General features: G+C 40.5%; 1 protein-coding gene and 1 pseudogene across 2 annotated transcripts in view; both read right to left on the minus strand.

Annotated features, from left to right (window-relative positions):
* The window catches only part of LUZP2 (leucine zipper protein 2), a 1193026-nt gene that overhangs the window by 910937 nt on the left and 268774 nt on the right, over window positions 1-13315 (minus strand). The window lies entirely within an intron of this gene.
* The window catches only part of LOC146859883 (zinc finger FYVE domain-containing protein 21 pseudogene), a 137319-nt pseudogene continuing 130047 nt past the window's right edge, over window positions 6044-13315 (minus strand).

Consider the following 13315-nt stretch of genomic DNA (forward strand, 5'->3'; position numbering starts at 1 on the left):
ATTCTAATGTGTATTCTACATCTGGAAGGGACAGTGTGTTCTTTCCAACCATTATGTTCTGTGTTTATGTTTTGATGCATCATATTTGGTTCAGCTGGTAGGGTAACTTCCATCAGGATGAGACCTGTGTTCCCTGTACACAATGTGGTGCATTTGGTGAATGATATGTACGCAGAACTAGACATCACACTTTTGAAGCATGACATTCACCTCCCAAGTCCCTACTAAAGGGAAACACTAGACCATGTTGTTATTTTAATCATGTGTTTGTTTTAGTTTTATCTTTTGGCAGTATCTTTTTCTTTGGCCTGTTTTTTCTGACTTCCCGCTGATCTTGGTCTTCTCCCTCAGAGATGCTGTCTCTCCTGCCTGCCCCTTGGTAATGGTGGCCAGAGCATGGCACATCAAATCCAGGCCCATTTACACAAGTCCCTGCCCCGGGATCATCTAATGACAGGACTCCTGGTCCTCCTCAGCCAGAACTCTATCTCTGCCTGAGTTATCCTCTCTTCTCTTTGCTTTCCCTAGAGCCTGCAGTAAGCCCTGTCCCTGCTCCTGGGTGAATTCCAAACAATTTTCAACCCTATATCCTGAATTGTATGGCTGTTAATAAACATTACTCATTTGATGCCTGAAGGGAGGGCAATTGGAACACCACACTCCATTCTTTCTGATTAATGTTAGTGTTGCTCATAGCACTCCCAAGCACAGGTCTGCTGCTAAGTTTTTACTCAACAAAGAACCTTAAGCCTCTTCTACTACATGTAAAGGCATTATTCTTCAATGTACGCACTTGAATCCGTTCTCTTGTAGGGTGTGGTAAAAAACACAGACAGTATTATTTCTCTCACCATGTATTCATATTGTATCACTTCAGAGCGCACATTCAAAGTATACATGCAATGTACTACAGAAGAGGGTAGATGAACTTTTCTATCAGTGATTACGAAGTGGGTAAAGAATTGTTGGTGAATAATAAAGACATGTTTTTAACAATTCCATTCTACAATGTAATAATTCTTATCTAACATTAATTCCGAATTACATGGAATAATAAATGCATTAGTCAAACTTTTGAGAAGGCAAACATTGGCCCATAATGTAGATGCAAATTCTAGAGATTGCCCTTAGTGAGGGGGCTATGATGGGATTATCTGGCATACAATTACAGCCAGGTGACTGTTTGTTTCTACAATCTAAATTAAGAACATTTTGCTAGAAAAGTGGTGTATAGTTTGTGAAAGAATTTGCACAACATCGTTTAGGCACTTTCCATGTGAATATGTACTACTTGGAATCCACTGAATGAATAGCTTCCATGAAATTCAGTGTAGGTTATTTTAGGACACTAAGGGGCATATCAGCAACAACCGGTGATAATTATCGCTAAGCGCACTTAGCACTAGGATAATTATCGCCGGCTAGCGTGGATTTTTATCGCTGAGATAGCGTGCTATTAGCACCGCTTATCTCAATAGCGATAAAAATCCTAGCGCTAACTGTCAAACGTGAGATTATCGCTGGAAGCCCAGCGATAATCCCACAAAGTTTGGCGATAGCTTGCTAATAGGGCCTCACATATTTAGCCATGATAACCACCTTCCATAGGATATCATGGCTAAGTCAGTTTCAAAGCACGCATAAGGAAAGTAGCGATAACAGAGGTTATCGCTACTTTTCTTGTCGCTATGCTGCTTTGCATGATAATAGGCTTGATAATAGGAGAAATGTCACTTAGCGACATTTCTCCCGTTATCCTGGGGAGGAACGCTCACTTTGCATCTCATTAGAGATGCAAAGATGGGCGTTAGGAATTCAGGCGCTAAGGCAAGGTTTCACGCGATAGCGTGACCTTGCTAATATAGCGATAAAATTATCGCCGCTTTGCGGCCGAAAACGGCCGCAAGAGAGGCGATAATTTTATATTGCCGCCTTGTAGATATGCACCTAAGACATTACCAGGGCACTGATTTATCTAAGCTTCATGCAGTGCAGTGCAACAAGTCACCTTGCTGTGCTGCGTGAAAGGGCAGGAATGCACTATATTTAACACTATACAATGCATTCCTGCTCTCCACCTGCATTGGAGAACAATGTGCCGGCCAGCACCAACGCAGACCCCCTGCACTATAGTTCAATGGGGCCTGCATTGTAGGAAGGATTGAGTTTGAGCAGAAAGGGACACTTTCCTGCACAAAAACAATCCTCTTTCTGTGTATTTTGCACAATGCAGCACACATAGAAAGAGGAAGCAACAAGGAGAAATAAACATATTGTTCCACGTTGTGCCTCTGGGGGGATACATATAATTTGGATGAATTTCCACGTCTACCAGTGTTGGTAAATCTGGGAATGTGTCAGAATCCATGCATGGATGTGTGGGAATACCCACACTACACCCATGGCATGCCTCCCTGCTGCAGAGTAACGCAAGGCAGCGATTTGTGCTACCTTATGTCACTCTATATTTACCAAGCCACACAGGGCCAGGCAAGGTGGCCTTATATAATTTGGCAAATCTCATTTTAGAATTTTTCGGCCTGCGCCCCCTTGCGTGAACCCAAAAACTTTAATAAATGTGTCCCTTGATCCTTTAAAAGAAGATCAAATATTCCTGTTTTTAATTTGTAGCTGATTAAAATGAATCCTTATGCTAATTGTGTGATTTACCTATAATACGAACTGCACTATCGTAGCGGCTCACATGTTCCATGTTAAGTACTTTAGCGCCAATGATCATGTAAACATCTTCATATACCAGTATGTACACATTCATTTGAAAGGAACACCATTTTCTGATTTTGATTTATACTATCCTCTAGCTAATGCATCTCCTTATGCAAAGAATTTCTTGTAATGTTGTTAGTTGTAAACCTAATCCACACTTCACATCTTTAATTGACTTAATGGCATGTTTCTAAAAGGTTAAGTGAATCTGATGAAGCTCCAGGAAACAAACAAATGGCATGCATTTTTCCGATTTTAAAAAGGTACATAGTGCTTGATTGTTGCTGTAGTTTGAACAAAATAAAATTGCTGTCATTTGGTATCACTCCGAACCATCAGGGGAAAACTGTGCTTTTACAAAATACTTTGACTAAACCCATTTGCAGAAAACTATGTGCTTTCACAATACTTAGATGTTCTCATTGAAAAGCATCATCAAGGAACATCTCATGTTATTGCTCCATATGTTCTGTTTGTGTTGAGTTCACAGTGGTGAAAGCTGATTGTCAATCAGGTGTGCATATAGAATATTGCATGAATGGCATGATTTTCGTTCCCTAGATGTTGTGCTAAAGCTATAAGGCATTTTTCAAGTTCAGCAAGCATGTCAATAACTAATGCAAACATTGTGGGGCAGATTTACAAGAAAGTGACGCATCTGTACAGATGCGTCACTTTCCCTGCGCCACCCTTAGAAACCCATGCGCCACCATAGATGTGCCGTATTTATAATACAGCGAATTTTGGCGCAAGGATTGACAGATGCGTCAGAAATTCTGACTCTTCAAAATGGTCAGATCCGCCAATAACTACATGCTCACATCCTTCAAATGTGATGACCCACCATCAAAAGCAGAGGAGTTTCTGTAGTTCTTTGACTCCAAATTTCAACTTCTACTACATCATGGTGTCCATCCTACCTCTCCCATGGTATGCAACTCCCAAAAGATCTGTCAACTATTTAATTCCATCACAGAGGAAGATTTACTGAAGACTATCAATGAATGAATGAATCAATCATGGGTTTGTATAGTGAGAGCTACTCACCCAGAACGGGTCTCAAGGTGCTGAGGGAGAGAGAGGGGGTGGGGGGTTCCGCCGATCCTGCAGGGTCACTGAGTTCTATCGAAGAGCCAGGTCTTGAGATCGTTAGGAATTTGGGGAGCGATGCGGTTTATCGGATCTCGAGAGGGAGGGAGTTCCATGCCTTGGCTACGATCAGGGAAAAGGAGCGCCCTCTTGTTCTGCTTTTCTTGATCGGAGGTACAGTTGCGAGGAAGTGTTGGGCCGAGTGGATAGAGTGCTGGGGAGCGTGGAAAACGAGGCGGTGGTTCAGGTTGGCAGGCCCTGTGTTGTCGAGGGCCTTTCTGTGTGTGGATAAGAAGCTTAAAGGTGATTTTCGTCTCAACCGGGAGCCAATACAAGGTCTGAAGGTGTTGGCTAATGTGGCAGTAGCATGTTAGGTTGAGTACTAGTCTAGCGAGGCATTCTGGACATTCTGGAGTTTGCGTGTGAGGTTCTTGTAGATCCCGGTGTAGAGTGCGTTGCCGTAGTCTAGAATGTGGTATCTGTGCTGTGGTTCTTCTGAAGCCTGATTGAGAGGGCTCAAGAAAGTTGGTGGTTGATGGCTTTTTCCATGACAATGGCCGGATAAGGGAGTAGGGAGATCGGTCTGAAATTCTTGAGGTCGGTGGGGTCCGCTGAAGGTTTTTCCAGGAGAGGGTTGATCTCTGCATATTTCCAGTTGTCTGGGAAAGAGGCGGTCTCAAAGGAGCGATTGATGATTCTTTGAAGTTCGGGGCGATCATGTCTGTGGCTTTACGGTAGATGTGGTGGTGGCAGGGGTCTGTGGGGGCCCCGGAGTGAGTGGTCTTCATTATCCTCAGAGTGTCTTCGATGCTGAGGGCGGTCCATCTGTTAAGTGTCAGTTGTGTTTTGCTGGGAGCAGTGGGAGGGAATTCCTCATTTTGTAAGGAGACAATCACGGCTTGCTGGTGAACCAATTGGTCGCTCTTGCACTTTAATTGTGGAACGTCTTTGTCCAGTTTATAATATTGATGCCACGAGGAATCTTCCATCCTGGGTTTGTTTAAGTAAATCTTTGCTTTATTTAGAAGATTGGTTAGCTGATCTATTCAACGTTTTCAGAAATATTAGTTTGAAACAGTGGTTTGGATTTTTTTATATTTCTAGATAGTGATAAATATTGTTATTTTACTATTTCCTTCCCTATATTATTTCGCTGCTCTGTATATCAAGCTAAATGCATTCAGGCATCAGGACAGGTGCACTTCTGAATAACCCATTGTGGTTTGACATGAAGCAAATATGCGATACAGTCGAGGACAGCAAAACATGATCTAAAGCATAAGTTTACACTGGCTATTCCGACTGCAAATATTTGATGAGCTTTTTAAATATTGATCCAAGAAAGTGTCAAAGATTGTTATTATACCCTAATGCATAAAAAGGTAGTAAACCCTAATTTATGGCTAAGAAAAGATGGAGTGTCTTACCATATTAAAGGCTAATGCAATATTACCAAATAATAATACAGAGGATTCATTTCACTCATTTCCACTCAATAACTAATAATGCAATATTAAGTAGTAAGTGTAAATACTATTTTAAATGTATACTTTAAACAAGTATTTGTACATAAAATATGTTCAAAGAATACATTAACGTGACAACCAACTTGAAACACAAATACAATGAAAATACTTCATACTCTGTCTTCCTTTTTGAGAATGATTTAATCTTTATGTATAGTTCATTTAGTGTCATGGGCCACTGATGTTAACCCTATTGTATGCCAATATGATTCCAAAAACAGGATTTCTTCAGAAGGTGTTTAATGCAAATAGTTTACGCGTACTTTTTTGTAGTTAAACATGAGACTGCTAGCCAAAAGAATGTATGTGTGCACAAACGATGGAACTAGAAATCCTGCCAGTCAGCTGTATTACAAATCCCGGCTAACATAAAAAAAGCATACATTGTGCTATGTGGTAGCAGAAGTGCACGTTGTACGCTTTTTACAAGATTGAAAATACTAAGGTTTACAAAAACCTTAAATTATGCTAAATTTAAAGCATTAATAAAATATATACATATTACACACTAAGCAGGTGAATACTAACTGTACCAAAATACATAACTACGTCTGCCAGAGTTACTTACTTTAAAAAACACGAAATATATAGGTTAGGCTAATTGGCCTATCATTCCAAATATGTCAAAATAACAGCACAAACAATTGCAGTCTATTGGAGCTGGTCTCGGAGGTGTTCATATTTCATTGGAAAAGATTAATTTACTGGCTCAGAGAGCCATGAATCAGTTTTCCTGCCTTGTGCATAGCTGCAAGCCATGACGCAGAGAGCTTGTTGTTGTAATTAACATGCTCACATGTAGGCAATTTAATCTGCTTAAAGACCTCAGACGCAGACACCGGGTACCGAAGCAGCATGCCATTAGCACCACGGATATGTCCACATCCTGGAGTAAATCCTCCTGTAATAAACTGAAACCACTTCTATTTCGATATGGATGCCTCCATCCAAAAACAGACATCCGTAGTTGTTAGGGAGGCTGCAAACCATGGGGCATATCAACGACAACCGGCGATAATTTTCGCTAAGCACACTTAGCGCTAGGATAATTATCGCCGGCTAGCGTTGATTTTTATCGCTGAGATAGCGTGCTATTAGCAACGCTTATCTCAATAGCGATAAAAATCCTCACGCTAAGTGGCTAACGTGAGATTATTGCTGGAAACCCAGCGATAATCTCACGTTAGCTTGTTGATAGGGACAGACAAACTTAGCCATGATATCCTCCTTCCATAGGATATCATGGCTAAGTCAGAAAAATACCAGACGTAAAAAAGCAGCGTTAACCGTGGTAAGCGCTGCTTTTTTAGTCTCTAACAGGGTTAGCGATATTCTTGATAATAGGAGAAATGTCGCTTAGCGACATTTCTCCTATTATTTTACTCTGGAACGCCCCCTTTGCATCTCATTAGAGATGCAAGGGAAGCGTAGAGTAAAAGGGTGCTAACATGCAAATTTGCGTGTTAGCACCCTGTTGTTGATAGGGCGCTAGTTTTATCTCTGCTTTTTTGGCTTTTAAAGCCAAAAAAGCAGAGATAAAGCCCATGTTAATATGCCCCCATGACCTCAGATTTTTCGGATGGCTCCGTAGTTACAAACAGTGTGGCACCGTTCATGAGTGCTTTTAACTGGCGGTCATAAAAGTCCTTCCTTCTGTGGCATCAGTGCACATTTTGCACCCTGGGTCCACAAAGCACAAAAGAGGCATAAGCACATTTTCATTGCTGCACTGGTTATGAAATCAACTTTGGGTTCACACTGTACACATCTTGGACACTCCTTGTCAGGCACTGAGGGCAGCTCTTTAAGACACAGGGTACTAGGTGTGCGTCGCTCTCAGGAACCATGCACAGCCCGCTAGGTGAACAGGCAAATCCAGGGGAGTGTTTACATTTTTTAGTGCTTCTGCCCGGCTCTATCTATCCATCTATCCATCCATCCATCCATCCATCCATCCATCCATCCATCCATCCATCCATCCATCCATCCATCCATCCATCCATCTATCTATCTATCTATCTATCTATCTATCTATCTATCTATCTATCTATCTATCTATCTATCTATCTATCTATCTATCCATCCATCCATCCATCCATCCATCCATCCATCCATCCATCCATCCATCCATCCATTCATCCATCCATCCATCCATCCATGCATCCATCCATCCATCCATCCATCCATCCATCCATCCATCCATCCATCTATCTATCTATCTATCTATCTATCTATCTATCTATCTACCTACCTACCTACCTGCCTACCTGTCTGTCTGTCTGTCTATATATCTATCTACATGAATATATGTATACAATTGCACATGTGGATTAAACTACATAGGTAGCACCAAACTACAAGCTCATGTTAGAATTCTCCAACACTTAAGAGCAATCGTGAACAACGATTCTAGCTACCCTGTAGCAAGACAATTTAAGAAATGCCACAACAATGATCTCAGCTGCCTCAAATATTTTGTTATTGATAACATTCCTGCACAACGCAGAGGGGGCAACAGAGAAAAGCTTCTTAGACAACTCGAAACAAGGTATATCCTTGAGTTCGACAGTAAAGCACCCACAGGGCTCAACAATACTGAGGACTTATACAATTTTATATAATAAACAGCCAGTCCACTGTAGTTGGTATCTCACAGTACCTTATCAGACACAAGCAGGCAAACCCCGACATCCCGGGTGGATGTTTTCTGCATTTTTTTCATATTGTGTTCTTGGTCATTTCTCTATATTCTTTTTAGGGGTCATGTTGAGACACATGTTGTATGACAATATGTTTACACTTCATGATTTTTGATATCTGGAATATTGGTTCTTTATTGCTGGAATTTGCTTATATTCTCATTTCTTCTTTTTTCTTCTTTCTTTTCTTTTCCGTGGCCGGCGACTTTTGTCTTCCTTAGTTGATGTCCCATGCAGATTGGTTCTTCCGGCTTCTGCCAGCCGTGTCTTATCTGGGAACATCTCGACAGAAGTTGTGTAACCCTTGTTTCCACTTATGTATGTTAAACCAGCCTCTGATTCTGTGTACACATACTGTTCGTCCCTATGGACTTCATTATTTCCACATTTTTGTTTCCCCTTTTTTCTATCTCTTCACTTTTTCACATTTGCACTCTTTTCACATTTTTTTGATAGTGTTCTGATGACTGACATATTTGCAATTGAGTTTTATAAGATCCTGGGCTTGTTCATTTTTATCTCTTGCCTCCATGTTAATTTCTAAGGAGATGCATTTGAATTTATTCATGAACATTTTGTATTTGGCTAATATTGCTGCTATGTATATATTCCATGCGATTGTTTGCACTTTGTACTATCATTGCGTATTTTGCACAACAATACCATTGCAGTTTGCATTTTAATTTGCATTTGGCCCTCATGTCAAATTTCCAAAGAGATGCACTGTAAATTTATTCATGAACAGTTTACATTTCTCCAATATTGCTGCTACGCATATACTCCATGCAGTTGTTTTGCACTCTGCACTATTATTGCGTATTTTGCACAACAATACCATTGCAGTTTGCACTTTAATTTGTGTATTTTGCACACTTAGCAATTGCACTTTGTAACAGTACTGTTCATGCTCCTTTGCACCTTTTCATGTATTCACTTTCGGCAAGAGATAGATACATTTTAGCCCACATTAAGGTTTTCCGTCATACATTTCTGGTGTAATCATTAAAATTATATTTGTATATTATGTATTGATACTACTTACTTGGAGATTTTTTCTATGTCCTTCATCACAACCATCACATGACCTTTGAGTGCTATGTATATAAGTTTGTTAACAATGGCGTTTACTTTATGTGATCAAGGCCACCTTGTGGCCGAAACGCGTAATGACGTGCTGTGTTGGTGCTGGTTCTAATTAAATTCCTCTGAAGCACGACTGGTGTCCGTGTGCTTTCTTCTTCACCTACCTGGAAGTGGGAGAATGCGCCTGGTGTTTGCATATATATATATATATATATTCACTTAAAAAACCATAGGTTTCACACAAGTTATAGTTAGCTGTACATTTCACTCGTAAAAAACCAATGAAATTCCACGTTATGGTTAGATCAGGTAACTATAACTTGCATGCCCACAATAAACTGCTGATGACGTCACATATTACATCACTTATGACATGGTCAGTGACATCACTCATGACATCAATGATGACATCTGAAATGACACATTGTGCATTGCGGTCGCGCAAGTTATAGTTACCTGATCTAACTATAACGTGGAATTTCATTGGTTTTTTACGAGTGAAATGTACAGCTAACTATAACTTGTGTGAAACCTATGGTTTTTTAAGTGAATTTGCAAGGTTTTTTAAATGCTAATTCCTAACTATAACGTGTGTGAAACCTATGGTTTTTTCAGTGAATTTGTACGGTTTTTTAAATGCTAAGTTATGTATTTATTTTTAATTTTTGCGCGCACGGTGCGCTTCGCGCACCGTGCGCGCGCTGTGGGAACTCGGTCCGCTTCGCACACCGAGCGCCACGTTGCGCATTTCGTACCGTGCACGCCTCGCCATTTTTTACAAAATATCAATTGTTTTTTTCTCCCTTGGGGGTCCTTAGATTTATATATTAAATGTGATTGTTAATTCTTATTTTTTTTTTACCGTACGCGTACGGTAAGCTTACCGTACGCGCACCCCGCGATTTTTTAAAAAAATTATTAAATTTATTTTTCATACTTTTTGGTCCTTCGTGAACCCCCTGACGAACGCTAGGGGGTCTGCAACTCTCTTCGTTGCCCCCTTTTCATGTTATCAACCTTTTTTTTTTTCAGTGCGAGAGACAGAAAATGGCGGCCGATACTTTCTGATTTCGACCGATTCGAATGTTTACAGTCATGTAACCACCAATCAGAATTGAGCTCGCGCACGGCACCGTACGCGTACGGTAAGCTTACCGTAAGCGCACGGAGCGCGCTTACAGATATATATATTGATTTAAATGCTATTTTCTCAGGACCTACTGAACAGATTTACACCAGACCTGCAAAAGGCACATCCCTGACCTGAGGACTACCTCTCTGCCCAATTTCAAGTAATTCTGTTCAGCCGTTCGGGCTGTAGCTCGGACTAAAGGTCCTATGGGAAAATGCATGGGGAAAACGCGTTTTGGGACCCCCCTTATTTCTCAGCCCCCGCTTGACGAATCCCCTCGAGACTTTCAGGGTAGGAGCGGAGCGTAGCGCCCCATTAGTTTTGAAAAATTTGCGAGGATTCGTCAACCGGCGCCAAAGTTATTCCAAATAGAATGTTGCGGATTTCCTATGGAAACACGGTCCTAACTATAACTATCTACTGGCGACCGCCAGTAGATTATATATATATATATATATATATATATATATATATATATATATATATATATATATATATATATATATATATATATATATATATATATATATATTCACTGAAAAAACCATAGGTTTCACACCTGTTATAGTTAGCTGGACATTTCACTCGTAAAAAACTATTGAAATTCCCCCGTTAGTTAGTTCAGCTAACTATAACTCGCGCGACCGCAATCCACTGCTGATGACGTAACATATTACATCACTCATGACATGGTCAGTGACATCACTCATGACATCACTGATGACATCTCAAATGACTCACTTATAGAGTCAGTTACGCACCTAGAAAATCATCCATTCACACACTTGTACAGCCACTCATTCTTCCACAGGCCTTTCCCTATATATATTATACATATTTAAACTTTAGAGAAACACACACTCACTGGATGACGTCATCAGCAGTGGATTGCGGTCGCGCGAGTTATAGTTAGCTGAACTAACTATAACGGGGGAATTTCAATGGTTTTTTACGAGCACCGTGCGCGCATATAGATATTTATGTACTTTTAACAGCAATTTTCTCAGGAACTACTGAACAGACACCATATATGCAAAAGGCACATGCCTGACCTGAGGACTACCTCTTTGCCAAATTTCATGTAATTCTGTTCAGCCGTTCGGGCTGTACCTTCGACTAAAGGTCCTATGGGAAAATGCATGGAGAAAACGAGTTTTGGGACCCCCCTTTTTTCTCAGCCCCCGATTGATGAATCACCCCGAGACTTTCAGGGCAGGAGCTGAGCGGAGCGCCCCATTAGTTTTGAAAATTTCACGAAGATAAGTCAACCGGCGCAAAAGTTATTCAAAATAGAATTTTCAGATTTCCTATGGGAACTCGGTCCTAACTATAACTATCTACTGGAGACCGCCAGTAGATAATATATGTATGCGTGTGTGTGTGTATCTATATGTACATGTGTCAAGGACCAGGAGCATAAGAGAGGATTACCAGAAATGATGCAGGGGAGTCTAACCATAGTAAATCTCTCGATAGAATCCTCCCAGTCCAACATCGGAGTGGGATTACACACAGACACACATAGACCTTCATCAGTTTATCATAAAATTGAAAATTAAGAAAGGGCCACATGTTGCAGCTCAAACACAGGAGATGAAACGTGCAGGTATTATAGCGGGCCAGGATTTAGAGACAATTACAAACTTTGCACAAGTTCGATTAAATGGTTTCCATACCGAGGGAGAGAACAAATGAAGAAACAGTACAGTCCATGGATCTACCAGGGATAGTGCAAAGTAGTGTTAGGAGCAATTTTAGAGCGAAATCTATGTATATGCCACAAACACTATATGATTCTATTGATTGCTTTCAAGAGATGACCATAGGGATTTGGATAAACTGAGAACAACTACAAGGCCACGGACAACTAAGAAAAGTCATAACCTGACTAAATAACAATGGCAAGCAGTGTTAGCTCTTAAGAACGATCCATCTCATATCATAAAACCCTTGGGTAAGGGGGAAAACTTCGTATTGCAAAGCAAGGCAAATTATCATGAGGAGTCATTAAGTCACTGAGCGAATAACTATGCACCTCTGGGACGCCCAATTGTGTCCTCTAAGAGTAGCCTTTTAGAGAATGCTTCAACCTTTGTGGACTTTTTTCTTTTTCCGTTTGTGAATGATTTGAGTTCATATGTTAAGGACATCACACATTTTATTAGATTAATTCAGAATATTGTACGGGATGAGAACTTCCTACTTGTTACACTTGACATCACAAGCCTGTACACTTTTTTTTGCTCCAATAGGGATTACAAGCAGTAGAATTTATCCTTAAAGGGAAACCACTAAAATTCCAGGAACATAATATGATGGGGTTACAACTGATATCTTTTTGTCTGAATAATAAAACAATTCTGGGCAATTGTACCAACAAAAGCAAGGTACCATGATGGGAAGGTGCTTTGCCCTCAGCTACACAAATGTATTTGTGAGCTGGTGGCAGACGCACATGGCCTGGATGGACTGTAACGATCAGTCGGTGGACAAGATGGCCCATTGGGCGAGTTACATAGATGGTTTATTGATCATGTGGGGAGGAACACAGGAGGAAGCAGAAAGATACATGCAATTTTGAACAATAATAGTTTCAACTTTTCCAGCTGCATCAGTGATACAGAAGTTTCCTTTCTAGTTCTGTATGTATATGTGGAAAATAATCAACTGCTAACAAGATTGTATAGAAAACAGATAGCTGGCAATTCCACGTTACATGCCAACACCCATGGAGCCTAGTAAACAGTATTCCATATGGGGAGCTGTTGGATCTTAAACACAAATGCTCCACTATGGAAAGAGACAGACAGGCAGAACAAGAAGCAATCATCAGATTTGAAAATACAGGGTATTCTAAAATAGTCTTAGGAGAAGCAGCAAGAAAGGTGCATTCCATTGAAGGCAGACATTGCTGATCCCTAAACAGAAAGACAAAGGAGGGGATGCAACAACTACATGGATTTTGAATTTTTCGACAGAGTCAAAGGCAATCAGTCAGGTGATAAAACAGCATTGGGGTATCCTACAGGTAGAATCTACCATTGGTCCTATGATACCCT

Source organism: Triturus cristatus, chromosome 3_1 (assembly GCF_964204655.1).
Source record: "Triturus cristatus chromosome 3_1, aTriCri1.1, whole genome shotgun sequence".
NCBI lineage: Eukaryota > Metazoa > Chordata > Amphibia > Caudata > Salamandridae > Triturus > Triturus cristatus.